Raw genomic sequence first — 22,317 nt, 5'->3', positions numbered from 1 at the left:
CAGTAGCCAATCAGAAAGCTGCCCATTGATCAGCAGGCCCTTTATGACATCACAGACAGACCCTCAGAACTATCTGTGCATGTCTAATGGCTGGCTGTCAGTTGGGCGGGTGGGTGGCAGAGGGAGGGGATGTCTGTCTCCTTTCTCCTGAAAATTGCGGTTTTTCTGCGTTTACGGGAAAAGTTGAGGTCCGACGCGCAAAAGTGGGGTATCGTAGAAATCACCTTTTAAAGACGCACATTTATGTCCCCCCAAAAATGGGCATTTCAAATGAGAAATGAGTCCAATTAACAAAATAGGGTGAATAAGTATGTATTTCAGGGGTGAGTTAGCAGGTTATTGGGGAAGTAAATACTGATATTTTTGGAGGTTGCAGGGGCAACTACACCATTCAAAATAGGCAGGCTTTAGCATATGCAGTTAGGCCCTGTAGGATGATTTTAGATAAAAAGTGCCCCAAACACTCAAACGGGCTAGTATCTGGGAAGGGAAAATAAGGGAAACATGACTTAGACACCAAATGATACACTGTATGCCATGTTTCCAAATTTTTATGCACAGTGGTTACAGCATGAAGCGAATACATGTGAAAATACAAAGGTGCATTGCATTAAACAAGTCCAATGAGCGTCCCAAAATGGCCGGCCTGCCTGCTTTCATCCATCAATTGTTCTAAATTTTTCATTACCCAATGAGCTGAGGTGGAGTCTTAGCCAGTGGTACCATCAGGGAGGTGTGTAAAGCACTTTAGGCTAAACAGCCAATCAGCTGCCAGCTTCCATCTGTCAATCAAATACAGTAGCCAATCAGAAAGCTGCCCATTGATCAGCAGGCCCTTTATGACATCACAGACAGACCCTCAGAACTATCTGTGCATGTCTAATGGCTGGCTTTCAGTTGGGCGGGTGGGTGGCAGAGGGAGGGGATGTCTGTCTCGTTTCTCCTGAAAATTGCGGTTTTTCTGCAATTACGGGAAAAGTTGAGGTCCGACGCGCAAAAGTGGGGTATCGTAGAAATCACCTTTTAAAGACGCACATTTTTTTCCCCCCAAAAATGGGCATTTGAAATGAGAAATGAGTCCAATTAACAAAATAGGGTGAATAAGTATGTATTTCAGGGGTGAGTTAGCAGGTTATTGGGGAAGTAAATCCTGATATTTTTGGAGGTTGCAGGGGCAACTACACCCTTCAAAATAGGCAGGCTTTAGCATATGCAGTTAGGCCCTGTAGGATGATTTTAGCTAAAAAGTGCCCCAAACACTCAAACGGGCTTGTATCTGGGAAGGGAAAATAAGGGAAACATGACTTAGACACCAAATGATACACTGTATGCCATGTTTCCAAATTTTTATGAACAGTGGTTACAGCATGAAGCGAATGCATGTGAATATACAAAGGTGCATTGCATTAAACAAGTCCACTGAGCGTCCCAAAATGGCCGGCCTGCCTGCTTTCATCCATCAATTGTTCTAAATTTTTCATTACCCAATGAGCTGAGGTGGAGTCTTAGCCAGTGGTACCATCAGGGAGGTGTGTAACGCACTTTAGGCTAGACAGCCAATCAACTGCCAGCTTCCATCTGTCAATCAAATACAGCAGCCAATCAGAAAGCTGCCCATTGATCAGCAGGCCCTTTATGACATCACAGACAGACCCTCAGAACTATCTGTGCATGTCTAATGGCTGGCTGTCAGTTGGGCGGGTGGGTGGCAGAGGGAGGGGATGTCTGTCTCGTTTCTCCTGAAAATTGAGGTTTTTCTGCAATTACGGGAAAAGGTGAGGTCCGACGCGCAAAACTGGGGTATCGTAGAAATCAACTTTTAAAGACGCACATTTCTGGCCCCCCAAAAATGGGCAATTCAAATGAGAAATGAGTCCAATTAACAAAATAGGGTGAATAAGTATGTATTTCAGGGGTGAGTTAGCAGGTTATTGGGGAAGTAAATACTGATATTTTTGGAGGTTGCAGGGGCAACTACACCATTCAAAATAGGCAGGCTTTAGCATATGCAGTTAGGCCCTGTAGGATGATTTTAGATAAAAAGTGCCCCAAACACTCAAACGGGCTAGTATCTGGGAAGGGAAAATAAGGGAAACATGACTTAGACACCAAATGATACACTGTATGCCATGTTTCCAAATTTTTATGCACAGTGGTTACAGCATGAAGCGAATACATGTGAAAATACAAAGGTGCATTGCATTAAACAAGTCCAATGAGCGTCCCAAAATGGCCGGCCTGCCTGCTTTCATCCATCAATTGTTCTAAATTTTTCATTACCCAATGAGCTGAGGTGGAGTCTTAGCCAGTGGTACCATCAGGGAGGTGTGTAAAGCACTTTAGGCTAAACAGCCAATCAGCTGCCAGCTTCCATCTGTCAATCAAATACAGTAGCCAATCAGAAAGCTGCCCATTGATCAGCAGGCCCTTTATGACATCACAGACAGACCCTCAGAACTATCTGTGCATGTCTAATGGCTGGCTTTCAGTTGGGCGGGTGGGTGGCAGAGGGAGGGGATGTCTGTCTCGTTTCTCCTGAAAATTGCGGTTTTTCTGCAATTACGGGAAAAGTTGAGGTCCGACGCGCAAAAGTGGGGTATCGTAGAAATCACCTTTTAAAGACGCACATTTTTTTCCCCCCAAAAACGGGCATTTCAAATGAGAAATGAGTCCAATTAACAAAATAGGGTGAATAAGTATGTATTTCAGGGGTGAGTTAGCAGGTTATTGGGGAAGTAAATCCTGATATTTTTGGAGGTTGCAGGGGCAACTACACCCTTCAAAATAGGCAGGCTTTAGCATATGCAGTTAGGCCCTGTAGGATGATTTTAGCTAAAAAGTGCCCCAAACACTCAAACGGGCTTGTATCTGGGAAGGGAAAATAAGGGAAACATGACTTAGACACCAAATGATACACTGTATGCCATGTTTCCAAATTTTTATGAACAGTGGTTACAGCATGAAGCGAATGCATGTGAATATACAAAGGTGCATTGCATTAAACAAGTCCACTGAGCGTCCCAAAATGGCCGGCCTGCCTGCTTTCATCCATCAATTGTTCTAAATTTTTCATTACCCAATGAGCTGAGGTGGAGTCTTAGCGAGTGGTACCATCAGGGAGGTGTGTAACGCACTTTAGGCTAGACAGCCAATCAACTGCCAGCTTCCATCTGTCAATCAAATACAGCAGCCAATCAGAAAGCTGCCCATTGATCAGCAGGCCCTTTATGACATCACAGACAGACCCTCAGAACTATCTGTGCATGTCTAATGGCTGGCTGTCAGTTGGGCGGGTGGGTGGCAGAGGGAGGGGATGTCTGTCTCGTTTCTCCTGAAAATTGCGGTTTTTCTGCGTTTACGGGAAAAGTTGAGGTCCGACGCGCAAAAGTGGGGTATCGTAGAAATCACCTTTTAAAGACGCACATTTCTGGCCCCCCAAAAATGGGCAATTCAAATGAGAAATGAGTCCAATTAACAAAATAGGGTGAATAAGTATGTATTTCAGGGGTGAGTTAGCAGGTTATTGGGGAATTAAATACTGATATTTTTGGAGGTTGCAGGGGCAACTACACCATTCAAAATAGGCAGGCTTTAGCATATGCAGTTAGGCCCTGTAGGATGATTTTAGCTAAAAAGTGCCCCAAACACTCAAACGGGCTTGTATCTGGGAAGGGAAAATATGGGAAATATGACTTAGACACCAAATAATACACTGTATGCCATGTTTCCAAATTTTTATGCACAGTGGTTACAGCATGAAGCGAATGCATGTGAAAATGCAAAGGTGCATTGCATTAAACAAGTCCAATGAGCGTCCCAAAATGGCCGGCCTGCCTGCTTTCATCCATCAATTGTTCTAAATTTTTCATTACCCAATGAGCTGAGGTGGAGTCTTAGCCAGTGGTACCATCAGGGAGGTGTGTAAAGCACTTTAGGCTAAACAGCCAATCAGCTGCCAGCTTCCATCTGTCAATCAAATACAGTAGCCAATCAGAAAGCTGCCCATTGATCAGCAGGCCCTTTATGACATCACAGACAGACCCTCAGAACTATCTGTGCATGTCTAATGGCTGGCTGTCAGTTGGGCGGGTGGGTGGCAGAGGGAGAGGATGTCTGTCTCGTTTCTCCTGAAAATTGCGGTTTTTCTGCGTTTACGGGAAAAGTTGAGGTCCGACGCGTAAAAGTGGGGTATCGTAGAAATCACCTTTTAAAGACGCACATTTCTGGCCCCCCAAAAATGGGCATTTCAAATGAGAAATCAGTCCAATTAACAAAATAGGGTGAATAAGTATGTATTTCAGGGGTGAGTTAGCAGGTTATTGGGGAAGTAAATCCTGATATTTTTGGAGGTTGCAGGGGCAACTACACCATTCAAAATAGGCAGGCTTTAGCATATGCAGTTAGGCCCTGTAGGATGATTTTAGCTAAAAAGTGCCCCAAACACTCAAACGGGCTTGTATCTGGGAAGGGAAAATATGGGAAATATGACTTAGACACCAAATAATACACTGTATGCCATGTTTCCAAATTTTTATGCACAGTGGTTACAGCATGAAGCGAATGCATGTGAAAATACAAAGGTGCATTGCATTAAACAAGTCCAATGAGCGTCCCAAAATGGCCGGCCTGCCTGCTTTCATCCATCAATTGTTCTAAATTTTTCATTACCCAATGAGCTGAGGTGGAGTCTTAGCCAGTGGTACCATCAGGGAGGTGTGTAAAGCACTTTAGGCTAAACAGCCAATCAGCTGCCAGCTTCCATCTGTCAATCAAATACAGTATCCAATCAGAAAGCTGCCTATTGATCAGCAGGCCCTTTATGACATCACAGACAGACCCTCAGAACTATCTGTGCATGTCTAATGGCTGGATTTCAGTCGGGCGGGTGGGTGGCAGAGTGAGGGAATGTCTGTCTCGTTTCTCCTGAAAATTGCGGTTTTTCTGCAATTACGGGAAAAGTTGAGGTCCGACGCGCAAAACTGGGGTATCGTAGAAATCACCTTTTAAAGACGCACATTTCTGGCCCCCCAAAAATGGGCATTTAAAATGAGAAATGAGTCCAATGAACAAAATTAGGTGAATAAGTATGTATTTCAGGGGTGAGTTAGCAGGTTATTGGGGAAGTAAATCCTTAAATTTTTGGAGGTTGCAGGGGCAACTACACCATTCAAAATAGGCAGGCTTTAGCATATGCAGTTAGGCCCTGTAGGATGATTTTAGCTAAAAAGTGCCCCAAACACTCAAACGGGCTTGTATCTGGGAAGGGAAAATATGGGAAATATGACTTAGACACCAAATAGTACACTGTATGCCATGTTTCCAAATTTTTATGCACAGTGGTTACAGCATGAAGCGAATGCATGTGAAAATACAAAGGTGCATTGCATTAAACAAGTCCAATGAGCGTCCCAAAATGGCCGGCCTGCCTGCTTTCATCCATCAATTGTTCTAAATTTTTCATTACCCAATTAGCTGAGGTGGAGTCTTAGCCAGTGGTACCATCAGGGAGGTGTGTAAAGCTCTTTAGGCCAAACAGCCAATCAGCTGCCAGCTTCCATCTGTCAATCAAATACAGTAGCCAATCAGAAAGCTGCCTATTGATCAGCAGGCCCTTTATGACATCACAGACAGACCCTCAGAACTATCTGTGCATGTCTAATGGCTGGCTTTCAGTCGGGCGGGTGGGTGGCAGAGTGAGGGGATGTCTGTCTCGTTTCTCCTGAAAATTGCGGTTTTTCTGCAATTACGGGAAAAGTTGAGGTCCGACGCGCAAAACTGGGGTATCGTAGAAATCAACTTTTAAAGACGCACATTTCTGGCCCCCCAAAAATGGGCATTTAAAATGAGAAATGAGTCCAATGAACAAAATTGGGTGAATAAGTATGTATTTCAGGGGTGAGTTAGCAGGTTATTGGGGAAGTAAGTCCTGATATTTTTGGAGGTTACAGGGGCCACTACAGCATTCAAAATAGGCAGGCTTTAGCATTTGCAGTTAGGCCCTGTAGGATGATTTTAGCTAAAAAGTGCCCCAAACACTCAAACGGGCTTGTATCTGGGAAGGGAAAATATGGGAAACATGACTTAGACACCAAATGATACACTGTATGCCATGTTTCCAAATTTTTATGCACAGTGGTTACAGCATTAAGCGAATGCATGTGAATATACAAAGGTGCATTGCATTAAACAAGTCCACTGAGCGTCCCAAAATGGCCGGCCTGCCTGCTTTCATCCATCAATTGTTCTAAATTTTTCATTACCCAATGAGCTGAGGTGGAGTCTTAGCCAGTGGTATCATCAGGGAGGTGTGTAAAGCACTTTAGGCTAGACAGCCAATCAGCTGCCAGCTTCCATCTGTCAATCAAATACAGCAGCCAATTTGAAAGCTGCCCATTGATCAGCAGGCCCTTTATGACATCACAGACAGACCCTCAGAACTACCTGCGCATGTCTAATGGCTGGCTGTCAGTTGGGCGGGTGGGTGGCAGAGGGAGGGGATGTCTGTCTCGTTTCTCCTGAAAATTGCGTTTTTTCTGCGTTTACGGGAAAAGTTGAGGTCCGACGCGCAAAAGTGGGGTATCATATAAATCAACTTTTAAAGACGCACATTTCTGGCCCCCCAAAAATGGGCATTTCAAATGAGAAATGAGTCCAATGAACAAAATAGGGTGAATAAGTATGTATTTCAGGGGTGAGTTAGCAGGTTATTGCGGAAGTAAGTCCTCGTATTTTTGGAGGTTGCAGGGGCCACTACACCATTCAAAATAGGCAGGCTTTAGCATTTGCAGTTAGGCCCTGTAGGATGATTTTAGCTAAAAAGTGCCCCAAACACTCAAACGGGCTTGTATCTGGGAAGGGAAAATATGGGAAACATGACTTAGACACCAAATGATACACTGTATGCCATGTTTCCAAATTTTTATGCACAGTGGTTACAGCATGAAGCGAATGCATGTGAATATACAAAGGTGCATTGCATTAAACAAGTCCAATGAGCGTCCCAAAATGGCCGGCCTGCCTGCTTTCATCCATCAATTGTTCTAAATTTTTCATTACCCAATGAGCTGAGGTGGAGTCTTAGCCAGTGGTACCATCAGGGAGGTGTGTAAAGCACTTTAGGCTAGACAGCCAATCAGCTGCCAGCTTCCATCTGTCAATCAAATACAGCAGCCAATCAGAAAGCTGCCCATTGATCAGCAGGCCCTTTATGACATCACAGACAGACCCTCAGAACTATCTGTGCATGTTTAATGGCTGGCTGTCAGTTGGGCGGGTGGGTGGCAGAGGGAGGGGATGTCTGTCTCGTTTCTCCTGAAAATTGCGGTTTTTCTGCGTTTACGGGAAAAGTTGAGGTCCGACGCGCAAAAGTGGGGTATCGTAGAAATCACCTTTTAAAGACGCACATTTCTGGCCCCCAAAAAATGGGCATTTCAAATGAGAAATGAGTCCAATTAACAAAATAGGGTGAATAAGTATGTATTTCAGGGGTGAGTTAGCAGGTTATTGGGGAAGTAAGTCCTGATATTTTTGGAGGTTGCAGGGGCCACTACACCATTCAAAATAGGCAGGCTTTAGCATTTGCAGTTAGGCCCTGTAGGATGATTTTAGCTAAAAAGTGCCCCAAACACTCAAACGGGCTTGTATCTGGGAAGGGAAAATATGGGAAACATGACTTAGACACCAAATGATACACTGTATGCCATGTTTCCAAATTTTTATGCACAGTGGTTACAGCATGAAGCGAATGCATGTGAAAATACAAAGGTGCATTGCATTAAACAAGTCCAATGAGCGTCCCAAAATGGCCGGCCTGCCTGCTTTCATCCATCAATTGTTCTAAATTTTTCATTACCCAATGAGCTGAGGTGGAGTCTTAGCCAGTGGTACCATCAGGGAGGTGTGTAAAGCACTTTAGGCTAAACAGCCAATCAGCTGCCAGCTTCCATCTGTCAATCAAATAAAGTAGCCAATCAGAAAGCTGCCTATTGATCAGCAGGCCCTTTATGACATCACAGACAGACCCTCAGAACTATCTGTGCATGTCTAATGGCTGGCTTTCAGTCGGGCGGGTGGGTGGCAGAGGGAGGGGATGTCTGTCTCGTTTCTCCTGAAAATTGCGGTTTTTCTGCAATTACGGGAAAAGTTGAGGTCCGACGCGCAAAACTGGGGTATCGTAGAAATCAACTTTTAAAGACGCACATTTCTGGCCCCCCAAAAATGGGCATTTAAAATGAGAAATGAGTCCAATGAACAAAATTGGGTGAATAAGTATGTATTTCAGGGGTCAGTTAGCAGGTTATTGGGGAAGTAAGTCCTGATATTTTTGGAGGTTGCAGGGGCCACTACACCATTCAAAATAGGCAGGCTTTAGCATTTGCAGTTAGGCCCTGTAGGATGATTTTAGCTAAAAAGTGCCCCAAACACTCAAACGGGCTTGTATCTGGGAAGGGAAAATATGGGAAACATGACTTAGACACCAAATGATACACTGTATGCCATGTTTCCAAATTTTTATGCACAGTGGTTACAGCATGAAGCGAATGCATGTGAATATACAAAGGTGCATTGCATTAAACAAGTACACTGAGCGTCCCAAAATGGCCGGCCTGCTTTCATCCATCAATTGTTCTAAATTTTTCATTACCCAATGAGCTGAGGTGGAGTCTTAGCCAGTGGTATCATCAGGGAGGTGTGTAAAGCACTTTAGGCTAGACAGCCAATCAGCTGCCAGCTTCCATCTGTCAATCAAATACAGCAGCCAATTTGAAAGCTGCCCATTGATCAGCAGGCCCTTTATGACATCACAGACAGACCCTCAGAACTACCTGCGCATGTCTAATGGCTGGCTGTCAGTTGGGCGGGTGGGTGGCAGAGGGAGGGGATGTCTGTCTCGTTTCTCCTGAAAATTGCGGTTTTTCTGCGTTTACGGGAAAAGTTGAGGTCCGACGCGCAAAAGTGGGGTATCGTATAAATCACCTTTTAAAGACGCACATTTCTGGCCCCCCAAAAATGGGCATTTCAAATGAGAAATGAGTCCAATGAACAAAATAGGGTAAATAAGTATGTATTTCAGGGGTGAGTTAGCAGGTTATTGCGGAAGTAAGTCCTCATATTTTTGGAGGTTGCAGGGGCCACTACACCATTCAAAATAGGCAGGCTTTAGCATTTGCAGTTAGGCCCTGTAGGATGATTTTAGCTAAAAAGTGCCCCAAACACTCAAACGGGCTTGTATCTGGGAAGGGAAAATATGGGAAACATGACTTAGACACCAAATGATACACTGTATGCCATGTTTCCAAATTTTTATGCACAGTGGTTACAGCATGAAGCGAATGCATGTGAATATACAAAGGTGCATTGCATTAAACAAGTCCAATGAGCGTCCCAAAATGGCCGGCCTGCCTGCTTTCATCCATCAATTGTTCTAAATTTTTCATTACCCAATGAGCTGAGGTGGAGTCTTAGCCAGTGGTACCATCAGGGAGGTGTGTAAAGCACTTTAGGCTAGACAGCCAATCAGCTGCCAGCTTCCATCTGTCAATCAAATACAGCAGCCAATCAGAAAGCTGCCCATTGATCAGCAGGCCCATTATAACATCACAGACAGACCCTCAGAACTATTTGTGCATGTCTAATGGCTGGCTGTCAGTTGGGCGGGTGGGTGGCAGAGGGAGGGGATGTCTGTCTCGTTTCTCCTGAAAATTGCGGTTTTTCTGCGTTTACGGGAAAAGTTGAGGTCCGACGCGCAAAAGTGGGGTATCGTAGAAATCACCTTTTAAAGACGCACATTTCTGGCCCCCAAAAAATGGGCATTTCAAATGAGGAATGAGTCCAATTAACAAAATAGGGTGAATAAGTATGTATTTCAGGGGTGAGTTAGCAGGTTATTGGGGAAGTAAATACTGATATTTTTGGAGGTTGCAGGGGCAACTACACCATTCAAAATAGGCAGGCTTTAGCATATGCAGTTAGGCCCTGTAGGATGATTTTAGATAAAAAGTGCCCCAAACACTCAAACGGGCTTGTATCTGGGAAGGGAAAATATGGGAAATATGACTTAGACACCAAATGATACACTGTATGCCATGTTTCCAAATTTTTATGCACAGTGGTTACAGCATGAAGCGAATACATGTGAAAATACAAAGGTGCATTGCATTAAACAAGTCCAATGAGCGTCCCAAAATGGCCGGCCTGCCTGCTTTCATCCATCAATTGTTCTAAATTTTTCATTACCCAATGAGCTGAGGTGGAGTCTTAGCCACTGGTACCATCAGGGAGGTGTGTAAAGCACTTTAGGCTAGACAGCCAATCAGCTGCCAGCTTCCATCTGTCAATCAAATACAGCAGCCAATCAGAAAGCTGCCCATTGATCAGCAGGCCCTTTATGACATCACAGACAGACCCTCAGAACTATCTGTGCATGTCTAATGGCTGGCTTTCAGTTGGGCGGGTGGGTGGCAGAGGGAGGGGATGTCTGTCTCGTTTCTCCTGAAAATTGCGGTTTTTCTGCGTTTACGGGAAAAGTTGAGGTCCGACGCGTAAAAGTGGGGTATCGTAGAAATCACCTTTTAAAGACGCACATTTCTGGCCCCCCAAAAATGGGCATTTCAAATGAGAAATCAGTCCAATTAACAAAATAGGGTGAATAAGTATGTATTTCAGGGGTGAGTTAGCAGGTTATTGGGGAAGTAAATCCTGATATTTTTGGAGGTTGCAGGGGCAACTACACCATTCAAAATAGGCAGGCTTTAGCATATGCAGTTAGGCCCTGTAGGATGATTTTAGCTAAAAAGTGCCCCAAACACTCAAACGGGCTTGTATCTGGGAAGGGAAAATATGGGAAATATGACTTAGACACCAAATAATACACTGTATGCCATGTTTCCAAATTTTTATGCACAGTGGTTACAGCATGAAGCGAATGCATGTGAAAATACAAAGGTGCATTGCATTAAACAAGTCCAATGAGCGTCCCAAAATGGCCGGCCTGCCTGCTTTCATCCATCAATTGTTCTAAATTTTTCATTACCCAATAAGCTGAGGTGGAGTCTTAGCCAGTGGTACCATCAGGGAGGTGTGTAAAGCACTTTAGGCTAGACAGCCAATCAGCTGCCAGCTTCCATCTGTCAATCAAATACAGAAGCCAATCAGAAAGCTGCCCATTGATCAGCAGGCCCTTTATGACATCACAGACAGACCCTCAGAACTATCTGTGCATGTCTAATGGCTGGCTTTCAGTTGGGCGGGTGGGTGGCAGAGGGAGGGGATGTCTGTCTCGTTTCTCCTGAAAATTGCGGTTTTTCTGCAATTACGGGAAAAGTTGAGGTCCGACGCGCAAAACTGGGGTATCGTAGAAATCAACTTTTAATGACGCACATTTCTGGCCCCCCAAAAATGGGCATTTAAAATGAGAAATGAGTCCAATGAACAAAATTGGGTGAATAAGTATGTATTTCAGGGGTGAGTTAGCAGGTTATTGGGGAAGTAAGTCCTGATATTTTTGGAGGTTGCAGGGGCCACTACAGCATTCAAAATAGGCAGGCTTTAGCATTTGCAGTTAGGCCCTGTAGGATGATTTTAGCTAAAAAGTGCCCCAAACACTCAAACGGGCTTGTATCTGGGAAGGGAAAATATGGGAAACATGACTTAGACACCAAATGATACACTGTATGCCATGTTTCCAAATTTTTATGCACAGTGGTTACAGCATGAAGCGAATGCATGTGAATATACAAAGGTGCATTGCATTAAACAAGTCCACTGAGCGTCCCAAAATGGCCGGCCTGCCTGCTTTCATCCATCAATTGTTCTAAATTTTTCATTACCCAATGAGCTGAGGTGGAGTCTTAGCCAGTGGTATCATCAGGGAGGTGTGTAAAGCACTTTAGGCTAGACAGCCAATCAGCTGCCAGCTTCCATCTGTCAATCAAATACAGCAGCCAATTTGAAAGCTGCCCATTGATCAGCAGGCCCTTTATGACATCACAGACAGACCCTCAGAACTACCTGCGCATGTCTAATGGCTGGCTGTCAGTTGGGCGGGTGGGTGGCAGAGGGAGGGGATGTCTGTCTCGTTTCTCCTGAAAATTGCGGTTTTTCTGCGTTTACGGGAAAAGTTGAGGTCCGACGCGCAAAAGTGGGGTATCGTATAAATCACCTTTTAAAGACGCACATTTCTGGTCCCCCAAAAATGGGCATTTAAAATGAGAAATGAGTCCAATGAACAAAATAGGGTGAATAAGTATGTATTTCAGGTGTGAGTTAGCAGGTTATTGCGGAAGTAAGTCCTGATATTTTTGGAGGTTGCAGGGGCCACTACACCATTCAAAATAGGCAGGCTTTAGCATTTGCAGTTAGGCCCTGTAGGATGATTTTAGCTAAAAAGTGCCCCAAACACTCTAACGGGCTTGTATCTGGGAAGGGAAAATATGGGAAACATGACTTAGACACCAAATGATACACTGTATGCCATGTTTCCAAATTTGTATGCACAGTGGTTACAGCATGAAGCGAATGCATGTGAAAATACAAAGGTGCATTGCATTAAACAAGTCCAATGAGCGTCCCAAAATGGCCGGCCTGCCTGCTTTCATCCATCAATTGTTCTAAATTTTTCATTACCCAATGAGCTGAGGTGGAGTCTTAGCCAGTGGTACCATCAGGGAGGTGTGTAAAGCACTTTAGGCTAGACAGCCAATCAGCTGCCAGCTTCCATCTGTCAATCAAATACAGTAGCCAATCAGAAAGCTGCCTATTGATCAGCAGGCCCTTTATGACATCACAGACAGATCCTCAGAAATATCTGTGCATGTCTAATGGCTGGCTTTCAGTCGGGCGGGTGGGTGGCAGAGGGAGGGGATGTCTGTCTCGTTTCTCCTGAAAATTGCGGTTTTTCTGCAATTACGGGAAAAGTTGAGGTCCGACGCGCAAAACTGGGGTATCGTAGAAATCAACTTTTAAAGACGCACATTTCTGGCCCCCCAAAAATGGGCATTTAAAATGAGAAATGAGTCCAATGAACAAAATTGGGTGAATAAGTATGTATTTCAGGGGTGAGTTAGCAGGTTATTGGGGAAGTAAGTCCTGACATTTTTGGAGGTTGCAGGGGCCACTACACCATTCAAAATAGGCAGGCTTTAGCATTTGCAGTTAGGCCCTGTAGGATGATTTTAGCTAAAAAGTGCCCCAAACACTCAAACGGGCTTGTATCTGGGAAGGGAAAATATGGGAAACATGACTTAGACACCAAATGATACACTGTATGCCATGTTTCCAAATTTTTATGCACAGTGGTTACAGCATGAAGCGAATGCATGTGAATATACAAAGGTGCATTGCATTAAACAAGTCCACTGAGCGTCCCAAAATGGCCGGCCTGCCTGCTTTCATCCATCAATTGTTCTAAATTTTTCATTACCCAATGAGCTGAGGTGGAGTATTAGCCAGTGGTATCATCAGGGAGGTGTGTAAAGCACTTTAGGCTAGACAGCCAATCAGCTGCCAGCTTCCATCTGTCAATCAAATACAGCAGCCAATTTGAAAGCTGCCCATTGATCAGCAGGCCCTTTATGACATCACAGACAGACCCTCAGAACTACCTGCGCATGTCTAATGGCTGGCTGGCAGTTGGGCGGGTGGGTGGCAGAGGGAGGGGATGTCTGTCTCGTTTCTCCTGAAAATTGCGGTTTTTCTGCGTTTACGGGAAAAGTTGAGGTCCGACGCGCAAAAGTGGGGTATCGTATAAATCACCTTTTAAAGACGCACATTTCTGGCCCCCAAAAATGGGCATTTCAAATGAGAAATGAGTCCAATGAACAAAATAGGGTGAATAAGTATGTATTTCAGGGGTGAGTTAGCAGGTTATTGCGGAAGTAAGTCCTCATATTTTTGGAGTTTGCAGGGGCCACTACACCATTCAAAATAGGCAGGCTTTAGCATTTGCAGTTAGGCCCTGTAGGATGATTTTAGCTAAAAAGTGCCCCAAACACTCAAACGGGCTTGTATCTGGGAAGGGAAAATATGGGAAACATGACTTAGACACCAAATGATACACTGTATGCCATGTTTCCAAATTTTTATGCACAGTGGTTACAGCATGAAGCGAATACATGTGAAAATACAAAGGTGCATTGCATTAAACAAGTCCAATGAGCGTCCCAAAATGGCCGGCCTGCCTGCTTTCATCCATCAATTGTTCTAAATTTTTCATTACCCAATGAGCTGAGGTGGAGTCTTAGCCACTGGTACCATCAGGGAGGTGTGTAAAGCACTTTAGGCTAGACAGCCAATCAGCTGCCAGCTTCCATCTGTCAATCAAATACAGCAGCCAATCAGAAAGCTGCCCATTGATCAGCAGGCCCTTTATGACATCACAGACAGACCCTCAGAACTATCTGTGCATGTCTAATGGCTGGCTTTCAGTTGGGCGGGTGGGTGGCAGAGGGAGGGGATGTCTGTCTCGTTTCTCCTGAAAATTGCGGTTTTTCTGCGTTTACGGGAAAAGTTGAGGTCCGACGCGTAAAAGTGGGGTATCGTAGAAATCACCTTTTAAAGACGCACATTTCTGGCCCCCCAAAAATGGGCATTTCAAATGAGAAATCAGTCCAATTAACAAAAGAGGGTGAATAAGTATGTATTTCAGGGGTGAGTTAGCAGCTTATTGGGGAAGTAAATCCTGATATTTTTGGAGGTTGCAGGGGCAACTACACCATTCAAAATAGGCAGGCTTTAGCATATGCAGTTAGGCCCTGTAGGATGATTTTAGCTAAAAAGTGCCCCAAACACTCAAACGGGCTTGTATCTGGGAAGGGAAAATATGGGAAATATGACTTAGACACCAAATAATACACTGTATGCCATGTTTCCAAATTTTTATGCACAGTGGTTACAGCATGAAGCGAATGCATGTGAAAATACAAAGGTGCATTGCATTAAACAAGTCCAATGAGCGTCCCAAAATGGCCGGCCTGCCTGCTTTCATCCATCAATTGTTCTAAATTTTTCATTACCCAATAAGCTGAGGTGGAGTCTTAGCCAGTGGTACCATCAGGGAGGTGTGTAAAGCACTTTAGGCTAGACAGCCAATCAGCTGCCAGCTTCCATCTGTCAATCAAATACAGAAGCCAATCAGAAAGCTGCCCATTGATCAGCAGGCCCTTTATGACATCACAGACAGACCCTCAGAACTACCTGCGCATGTCTAATGGCTGGCTGTCAGTTGGGCGGGTGGGTGGCAGAGGGAGGGGATGTCTGTCTCGTTTCTCCTGAAAATTGCGGTTTTTCTGCAATTACGGGAAAAGTTGAGATCCGACGCGCAAAACTGGGGTATCGTAGAAATCAACTTTTAATGACGCACATTTCTGGCCCCCCAAAAATGGGCATTTAAAATGAGAAATGAGTCCAATGAACAAAATTGGGTGAATAAGTATGTATTTCAGGGGTGAGTTAGCAGGTTATTGGGGAAGTAAGTCCTGATATTTTTGGAGGTTGCAGGGGCCACTACACCATTCAAAATAGGCAGGCTTTAGCATTTGCAGTTAGGCCCTGTAGGATGATTTTAGCTAAAAAGTGCCCCAAACACTCAAACGGGCTTGTATCTGGGAAGGGAAAATATGGGAAACATGACTTAGACACCAAATGATACACTGTATGCTATGTTTCCAAATTTTTATGCACAGTGGTTACAGCATGAAGCGAATGCATGTGAATATACAAAGGTGCATTGCATTAAACAAGTCCACTGAGCGTCCCAAAATGGCCGGCCTGCCTGCTTTCATCCATCAATTGTTCTAAATTTTTCATTACCCAATGAGCTGAGGTGGAGTCTTAGCCAGTGGTATCATCAGGGAGGTGTGTAAAGCACTTTAGGCTAGACAGCCAATCAGCTGCCAGCTTCCATCTGTCAATCAAATACAGCAGCCAATTTGAAAGCTGCCCATTGATCAGCAGGCCCTTTATGACATCACAGACAGACCCTCAGAACAACCTGCGCATGTCTAATGGCTGGCGTATAAATCACCTTTTAAAGACGCACATTTCTGGCCCCCCAAAAATGGGCATTTCAAATGAGAAATGAATCCAATGAACAAAATAGGGTGAATAAGTATGTATTTCAGGGGTGAGTTAGCAGGTTATTGCGGAAGTAAGTCCTCATATTTTTGGAAGTTGCAGGGGCCACTACACCATTCAAAATAGGCAGGCTTTAGCATATGCAGTTAGGCCCTGTAGGATGATTTTAGATAAAAAGTGCCCCAAACACTCAAACGGGCTTGTATCTGGGAAGGGAAAATATGGGAAACATGACTTAGACACCAAATGATATACTGTATGCCATGTTTCCAAATTTTTATGCACAGTGGTTACAGCATGAAGCGAATGCATGTGAATATACAAAGGTGCATTGCATTAAACAAGTCCAATGAGCGTCCCAAAATGGCCGGCCTGCCTGCTTTCATCCATCAATTGTTCTAATTTTTTCATTACCCAATGAGCTGAGGTGGAGTCTTAGCCAGTGGTACCATCAGGGAGGTGTGTAAAGCACTTTAGGCTAGACAGCAGATCAGCTGCCAGCTTCCATCTGTCAATCAAATACAGCAGCCAATCAGAAAGCTGCCCATTGATCAGCAGGCCCTTTATGACATCACAGACAGACCCTCAGAACTATCTGTGCATGTCTAATGGCTGGCTGTCAGTTGGGCGGGTGGGTGGCAGAGGGAGGGGATGTCTGTCTCGTTTCTCCTGAAAATTGCGGTTTTTCTGCGTTTACCGGAAAAGTTGAGGTCCGACGCGCAAAAGTGGGGTATCGTAGAAATCACCTTTTAAAGACGCACATTTCTGGCTCCCCAAAAATGGGCATTTCAAATGAGAAATGAGTCCAATGAACAAAATAGGGTGAATACGTGTGTATTTCAGGGGTGAGTTAGCAGGTTATTGGGGAAGTAAGTCCTGATATTTTTGGAGGTTGCAGGGGCCACTAGACCATTCAAAATAGGCAGGCTTTAGCATATGCAGTTAGGCCCTGTAGGATGATTTTAGCTAAAAAGTGCCCCAAACATTCAAACATTCAAAAGTTTCCTAACTGTATTGGCTTACTTAAAAAAAAATCATGTGTTGGTAATGTAAAAAGACCTACAGGACATGATATTAGCAGGGGGTCTTAAATTAAGCTACTATACAGACTCAACACTGTTTAGCTGCCAAAAGCAGTTGGAATTGGGCCTAAACAGTGTGGTAAGTCTTTAGGTCATGGCTATTGTGTCTGTTTGACCTCTTCCAAATGTCTGTACTGGCAATAAAAATAAAAAGTTTCCAATTTAAATAGCTAGAGAATAAAAACAATTTGCCTGTAATGTGAAAAAACATACAGCACCTGGTGTTCCCATGTGGTCTCCCACCCAAGTACTAACCAGGCCCAACACTGCTTAGCTTCCAAGATCAGGCCTATCCAATGTGGTATGGCTGTAGGTGAGATACAGGCACTTTTTTGCCCTCTTCTACTTCTATCACCAGGTAAGCTAATAAAAAAGTTTCCTAACTGTATTGGCTTACTGAAAAAAATCATGTGTTGGTAATGTAAAAAGACCTACAGGACATGATATTAGCAGGGGGTCTTAAATTAAACTACAAAAGAGGCTCAACACTGTTTAGCTGCCAAAAGCAGTTGTAATTGAGCCTAAACAGTGTGGTAAGTCTTTAGGTGATGGCTATTGTGTCTGTTTGACCTCTTCCAAATGTCTGTGCTGGCAATAAAAAGAAAAAGTTTCCAATTTAAATAGCTAGAGAATAAAAACAATTTGCCTGTAATGTGAAAAAACCTACAGCACCTGGTGTTCCCATGTGGTCTCCCACCCAAGTACTAACCAGGCCCAACACTGCTTAGCTTCCAAGATCAGACGAGATTGAGCCTATCCAATGTGGTATGGCTGTAGGTGAAATACAGGCACTTTTTTTCCCTCTTCTACTTCTATCACCAGGTAAGCTTATAAAAAAGTTTCCTAACTGTATTGGCTTACTGAAAAAAATCATGTGTTGGTAATGTAAAAAGACCTACAGGACATGATATTAGCAGGGGGTCTTAAATTAAACTACTAAAGAGGCTCAACACTGTTTAGCTGCCAAAAGCAGTTGGAATTGGGCCTAAACAGTGTGGTAAGTCTTTAGGTGATGGCTATTGTGTTTGTTTGACCTCTTCCAAATGTCTGTGCTGGCAATAAAAAGAAAAAGTTTCCTATTTAAATAGCTAGAGAATAAAAACAATTTGCCAGTAATGTGAAAAAACCTACAGCACCTGGTGTTCCCATGTGGTCTCCCACCCAAGTACTAACCAGGCCCAACACTGCTTAGCTTCCAAGATCAGACGAGATTGGGCCTATCCAATGTGGTATGGCTGTAGGTGAGATACAGTCACTTTTTTGCCCTCTTCTACTTCTATCACCAGGTAAGCTAATAAAAAAGTTTCCTAACTGTATTGGCTTACTGAAAAAAATCATGTGTTGGTAATGTAAAAAGACCTACAGGACATGATATTAGCAGGGGGTCTTAAATTAAACTACTAAAGAGGCTCAACACTGTTTAGCTGCCAAAAGCAGTTGGAATTGGGCCTAAACAGTGTGGTAAGTCTTTAGGTGATGGCTATTGTGTCTGTTTGACCTCTTCCAAATGTCTGTGCTGGCAATAAAAAGAAAAAGTTTCCAATTTAAATAGCTAGAGAATAAAAACAATTTGCCAGTAATGTGAAAAAACCTACAGCACCTGGTGTTCCCATGTGGTCTCCCACCCAAGTACTAACCAGGCCCAACACTGCTTAGCTTCCAAGATCAGACGAGATTGGGCCTATCCAATGTGGTATGGCTGTAGGTGAGATACAGGCACTTTTTTGCCCTCTTCTACTTCTATCACCTGGTAAGCTAATAAAAAAGTTTCCTAACTGTATTGGCTTACTGAAAAAAATCATGTGTTGGTAATGTAAAAAGACCTACAGGACATGATATTAGCAGGGGGTCTTAAATTAAACTACTAAACAGGCTCAACACTGTTTAGCTGCCAAAAGCAGTTGGAATTGAGCCTAAACAGTGTGGTAAGTCTTTAGGTGATGGCTATTGTGTCTGTTTGACCTCTTCCAAATGTCTGTGCTGGCAATAAAAAGAAAAAGTTTCCAATTTAAATAGCTAGAGAATAAAAACAATTTGCCAGTAATGTGAAAAAACCTACAGCACCTGGTGTTCCCAGGTGGTCTCCCACCTAAGTACTAACCAGGGTCAACACTGCTTAGCTTCCAAGATCAGACGAGATTGGGCCTATCCAATGTGGTATGGCTGTAGGTGAGATACAGGCACTTTTTTGCCCTCTTCTACTTCTATCACCAGGTAAGCTAATAAAAAAGTTTCCTAACTGTATTGGCTTACTTAAAAAAAATCATGTGTTGGTAATGTAAAAAGACCTACAGGACATGATATTAGCAGGGGGTCTTAAATTAAACTACTAAAGAGGCTCAACACTGTTTAGCTGCCAAAAGCAGTTGGAATTGGGCCTAAACAGTGTGGTAAGTCTTTAGGTGATGGCTATTGTGTCTGTTTGACCTCTTCCAAATGTCTGTACTGGCAATAAAAATAAAAAGTTTCCAATTTAAATAGCTAGAGAATAAAAACAATTTGCCTGTAATGTGAAAAAACATACAGCACCTGGTGCTCCCATGTGGTCTCCCACCCAAGTACTAACCAGACCCAACACTGCTTAGCTTCGAAGATCAGACGAGATTGGGCCTTTCCAATGTGGTATGGCTGTAGGTGAGTTAAAGGCACTTTTTTGCCCTCTTCTACTTCTATCACAAGGTAAGCTAATACAAAAGTTTCCTAACTGTATTGGCTTACTGAAAAAAATCATGTGTTGGTAATGTAAAAAGACCTACAGGACATGATATTAGCAGGGGGTCTTAAATTAAACTACAAAAGAGGCTCAACACTGTTTAGCTGCCAAAAGCAGTTGTAATTGAGCCTAAACAGTGTGGTAAGTCTTTAGGTGATGGCTATTGTGTCTGTTTGACCTCTTCCAAATGTCTGTGCTGGCAATAAAAAGAAAAAGTTTCCAATTTAAATAGCTAGAGAATAAAAACAATTTGCCTGTAATGTGAAAAAACCTACAGCACCTGGTGTTCCCATGTGGTCTCCCACCCAAGCACTAACCAGGCCCAACACTGCTTAGCTTCCAAGATCAGACGAGATTGGGCCTATCCAATGTGGTATGGCTGTAGGTGAAATACAGGCACTTTTGTTCCCTCTTCTACTTCTATCACCAGGTAAGCTTATAAAAAAGTTTCCTAACTGTATTGGCTTACTGAAAAAAATCATGTGTTGGTAATGTAAAAAGACCTACAGGACATGATATTAGCAGGGGGTCTTAAATTAAACTACTAAAGAGGCTCAACACTGTTTAGCTGCCAAAAGCAGTTGGAATTGGGCCTAAACAGTGTGGTAAGTCTTTAGGTGATGGCTATTGTGTTTGTTTGACCTCTTCCAAATGTCTGTGCTGGCAATAAAAAGAAAAAGTTTCCTATTTAAATAGCTAGAGAATAAAAACAATTTGCCAGTAATGTGAAAAAACCTACAGCACCTGGTGTTCCCATGTGGTCTCCCACCCAAGTACTAACCAGGCCCAACACTGCTTAGCTTCCAAGATCAGACGAGATTGGGCCTATCCAATGTGGTATGGCTGTAGGTGAGATACAGTCACTTTTTTGCCCTCTTCTACTTCTATCACCAGGTAAGCTAATAAAAAAGTTTCCTAACTGTATTGGCTTACTGAAAAAAATCATGTGTTGGTAATGTAAAAAGACCTACAGGACATGATATTAGCAGGGGGTCTTAAATTAAACTACTAAACAGGCTCAACACTGTTTAGCTGCCAAAAGCAGTTGGAATTGAGCCTAAACAGTGTGGTAAGTCTTTAGGTGATGGCTATTGTGTCTGTTTGACCTCTTCCAAATGTCTGTGCTGGCAATAAAAAGAAAAAGTTTCCAATTTAAATAGCTAGAGAATAAAAACAATTTGCCAGTAATGTGAAAAAACCTACAGCACCTGGTGTTCCCAGGTGGTCTCCCACCTAAGTACTAACCAGGGCCAACACTGCTTAGCTTCCAAGATCAGACGAGATTGGGCCTATCCAATGTGGTATGGCTGTAGGTGAGATACAGGCACTTTTTTGCCCTCTTCTACTTCTATCACCAGGTAAGCTAATAAAAAAGTTTCCTAACTGTATTGGCTTACTTAAAAAAAATCATGTGTTGGTAATGTAAAAAGACCTACAGGACATGATATTAGCAGGGGGTCTTAAATTAAACTACTAAAAAGGCTTAACACTGTTTAGCTGCCAAAAGCAGTTGGAATTGGGCCTAAACAGTGTGGTAAGTCTTTAGGTGATGGCTATTGTGTCTGTTTGACCGCTTCCAAATGTCTGTACTGGCAATAAAAAGAAAAAGTTTCTAATCTAAATAGCTAGAGAATAAAAACAATTTGCCTGTAATGTGAAAAAACCTACAGCACCTGGTGTTCCCATGTAGTCTCACACCAAAGTACTAACCAGGCCCAACACTGCTTAGCTTCCAAGATCAGACGAGATTGGGCCTATCCAATGTGGTATGGCTGTAGGTGAGATACAGGCACTTTTTTGCCCTCTTCTACTTCTATCACCAGGTAAGCTAATAAAAAAGTTTCCTAACTGTATTGGCTTACTGAAAAAAATCATGTGTTGGTAATGTAAAAAGACCTACAGGACATGATATTAGCAGGGGGTCTTAAATTAAACTACTAAAGAGGCTCAACACTGTTTAGCTGCCAAAAGCAGTTGGAATTGGGCCTAAACAGTGTGGTAAGTCTTTAGGTGATGGCTATTGTGTCTGTTTGACCTCTTCCAAATGTCTGTACTGGCAATAAAAAGAAAAAGTTTCCAATTTAAATAGCTAGAGAATAAAAAACAATTTGCCAGTAATGTGAAAAAACCTACAGCACCTGGTGTTCCCATGTGGTCTCCCACCCAAGTACTAACCAGGCCCAACACTGCTAAGCTTCCAAGATCAGACGAGATTGGGCCTATCCAATTTGGTATGGCTGTAGGTGAGATACAGGCACTTTTTTGCCCTCTTCTACTTCTATCACCAGGTAAGCTAATAAAAAATGTTCCTAACTGTATTGGCTTACTGAAAAAAATCATGTGTTGGTAATGTAAAAAGACCTACAGGACATGATATTAGCAGGGGGTCTTAAATTAAACTACTAAAGAGGCTCAACACTGTTTAGCTGCCAAAAGCAGTTGGAATTGGGC

At 43.3% G+C, this 22,317-nt stretch overlaps 6 non-coding genes and 5 pseudogenes across 6 annotated transcripts; all 11 read right to left on the bottom strand.

The window, feature by feature from the left end:
* Positions 1 to 17,359: 17,359 nt before the first annotated feature.
* On the bottom strand, positions 17,360 to 17,468 carry LOC146011569 (5S ribosomal RNA; annotated as a pseudogene).
* A 345-nt stretch (positions 17,469 to 17,813) lies between these two features.
* On the bottom strand, positions 17,814 to 17,932 carry LOC146014680 (5S ribosomal RNA). The gene has a single exon (XR_014447626.1). It is a non-coding gene; the product is annotated as a 5S ribosomal RNA (ribosomal RNA).
* A 345-nt stretch (positions 17,933 to 18,277) lies between these two features.
* On the bottom strand, positions 18,278 to 18,396 carry LOC146013149 (5S ribosomal RNA). The gene has a single exon (XR_014446132.1). It is a non-coding gene; the product is annotated as a 5S ribosomal RNA (ribosomal RNA).
* Positions 18,397 to 18,741: 345 nt separating this feature from the next.
* Positions 18,742 to 18,860, bottom strand: LOC146013148 (5S ribosomal RNA). Its single transcript, XR_014446131.1, has one exon. It is a non-coding gene; the product is annotated as a 5S ribosomal RNA (ribosomal RNA).
* A 345-nt stretch (positions 18,861 to 19,205) lies between these two features.
* LOC146010730 (5S ribosomal RNA) lies at positions 19,206 to 19,324 on the bottom strand (annotated as a pseudogene).
* A 346-nt stretch (positions 19,325 to 19,670) lies between these two features.
* LOC146011143 (5S ribosomal RNA) lies at positions 19,671 to 19,789 on the bottom strand (annotated as a pseudogene).
* A 345-nt stretch (positions 19,790 to 20,134) lies between these two features.
* LOC146016242 (5S ribosomal RNA) lies at positions 20,135 to 20,253 on the bottom strand. Its single transcript, XR_014449139.1, has one exon. It is a non-coding gene; the product is annotated as a 5S ribosomal RNA (ribosomal RNA).
* A 345-nt stretch (positions 20,254 to 20,598) lies between these two features.
* LOC146013147 (5S ribosomal RNA) lies at positions 20,599 to 20,717 on the bottom strand. Its single transcript, XR_014446130.1, has one exon. It is a non-coding gene; the product is annotated as a 5S ribosomal RNA (ribosomal RNA).
* A 345-nt stretch (positions 20,718 to 21,062) lies between these two features.
* Positions 21,063 to 21,181, bottom strand: LOC146016516 (5S ribosomal RNA). Its single transcript, XR_014449407.1, has one exon. It is a non-coding gene; the product is annotated as a 5S ribosomal RNA (ribosomal RNA).
* Positions 21,182 to 21,527: 346 nt separating this feature from the next.
* Positions 21,528 to 21,646, bottom strand: LOC146010716 (5S ribosomal RNA; annotated as a pseudogene).
* Positions 21,647 to 21,992: 346 nt separating this feature from the next.
* Positions 21,993 to 22,111, bottom strand: LOC146010620 (5S ribosomal RNA; annotated as a pseudogene).
* Positions 22,112 to 22,317: the final 206 nt, after the last annotated feature.

This window comes from Crinia signifera, chromosome 6, assembly GCF_055691185.1.
Source record: "Crinia signifera chromosome 6, ASM5569118v1, whole genome shotgun sequence".
Lineage (NCBI taxonomy): Eukaryota > Metazoa > Chordata > Amphibia > Anura > Myobatrachidae > Crinia > Crinia signifera.
Note: the sequence above shows the minus strand (reverse complement) of the source record. Positions and strands in the feature narration are given on the sequence as shown.